The sequence below is a fragment of the Adiantum capillus-veneris genome, chromosome 6 (assembly GCF_014529385.1).
Source record: "Adiantum capillus-veneris isolate H3 chromosome 6, ASM1452938v2, whole genome shotgun sequence".
Lineage (NCBI taxonomy): Eukaryota > Viridiplantae > Streptophyta > Polypodiopsida > Polypodiales > Pteridaceae > Adiantum > Adiantum capillus-veneris.
Genome location: NC_140936.1, coordinates 94,657,492 through 94,659,449, shown reverse-complemented (window position 1 = coordinate 94,659,449; position 1,958 = coordinate 94,657,492). Strand labels below are relative to the sequence as shown.

The window sequence follows — 1,958 nt, the reverse complement described above, 5'->3', positions numbered from 1 at the left end:
TGAACTGCTCCGCATCCGGCCTTACAAGACAAATTACATTCCCTCCGAGATGGACTACCCGTGGCGTGTGCTCCTTTGGCAGGCACTCAAGTTCCTCAGGGATTTCGCTGCAGTTGGTTAGTAGCACGCCATTAAGATCAAGCACAATCATCCGCCCGCGTCTAGCAGCCACATCAGGCTGCAACAATGTGCTTGCCGGTGTCTCGTCTAGCCACCAACTTACTACAGCACCAACAAACATAATGAGTGGGGACAAATACACAGTGCAAACATCATATCTAAAACAGAAAACTGGTCCAAAAACTACCAAATTTGGTATTGTATTGCACAAGTGATAAGGACTATCCGAAATCGCAAGTTTAAGAAGTACAAATTGGTACTGTAATAGTGGACATACGTGCACCCAAGTTCAACAGTACCAAAAAGTACCAAATTCGGTACTGTAATGCACATATAGTGAGGACAACTGAAACAGTAATGTAACGAAAGGTAACATACCAACACAGAACTAGATAGAGAGAAAAGATAAAGCTCAGGGCCAAAAAATCAAGTTGACTCAGTCACTAAAACGCACAAAGTGCGGAATACAATAGATTCTCACTGGCTACAGTTTGCATGCACGGGATAATTGATCTCGGGCGCGATTGCGCTTCTTTCTCTGCAAACAAAAAAGTTCCTGCAGGGTCACAGAACCAGGGGAATCACCTCTCCTCTTCGAAACAGCATCGGCAGCAGTAGAGTCAACGCCCCCGTCGGTGCTGTCCACAACAGTATCGTTCGCAAGTACTTCTTCCTGCTCATCCTCGGCCTCCCTCCGATCTTTGTTGCCTTCCGACCCCTCTTTGACCTCCCCTTCACTCCCCTTTGTGGTTTCCACCCCCTCCCCAACACCCCCCTTTGTGGGTTCTTCCTCTCCCTTCTTGGCCGTTGCTTCATCGAGCTTTGTGTTGGCAGCATCCTGGCTTTCCTCCGCATCCAGGTCCACAACAACAGGGACTTTACCTTCCTCCTTGTCCTTGGTCTTTTTACCATCTCTGGCCTCCTCCTCAATTTTCCTTTCGCTGTCACCTGTCTTTTTATCATCTCTGGCCTCCTCCTCACTTTTACTTTCGCTGTCACCTGTTGCCTCACATCTTTGTCCCGTCACATTGTCTTTCCCTACAGAATTACCTTGCTTCAGATCGTGGAGAACATCTGATATCTCCCTTGTCACCTCATCCACGTCCCATATTCGACTTGCAGCCGACTTTGTGGCGTGCTGGTCAGCAACTGCAACATCCTGCTCCTCTGCAAACACAAAGAAAGACAGCACATACTAACTTGTATGAAAACCTCACTGAGTTGCAAGTGTGCATATGTATTCAAAAATGCACACATACTTACTCTTGACAACTTGAAGCCCACTGGCCCAGGACTTTGCCAAATCAGAGATTACCATATTACAACCCGGTTTGACACACTGATCCCTGCTTTGTAACAGAGCACTGAAGCACAAGGGATGATACTGGTGTCGGCACTCTAGCATGAAGGTTCCGACTACATGTGCGCACTCCAAGGGCTCACCGCATGCAACACACATACCAAACACCGGGATCACATTTACCGAATCATTAACCTGGGGCCTAGGATATAGTAGGAACGTACCTCTTCCCAAGCCTGATATCAGACAACATCTCCTTCACAAATAGGGTATGCTCTTGACCTTCCTTCCATTTTTTCTCCAGAGTGTCATACTCAGCCTGTTGACAACCAGCGGTCCCAATTAGTTTCAAAAACTACCAAGAAGTCATACCGAGACTAGTACTTCTAAGTACTGTACTACGAAACAGAACCCAAACTACCAAAACTACCAAAAACTACCAAACTCGGGAATCATATAGTACCAAAAACATATAAATACCCTCAATGCAGAACTAAACTGCCCAAACCTTATCAAAACTACCAAAAGCCACTTTTTG

The 1,958-nt window shown here is 46.4% G+C and overlaps 1 pseudogene; it reads right to left on the bottom strand.

Annotated features, from left to right (window-relative positions):
* Positions 1-604: 604 nt before the first annotated feature.
* Positions 605-1,673, bottom strand: LOC147455914 (uncharacterized; annotated as a pseudogene).
* Between the last annotated feature and the right edge of the window lie 285 nt (positions 1,674-1,958).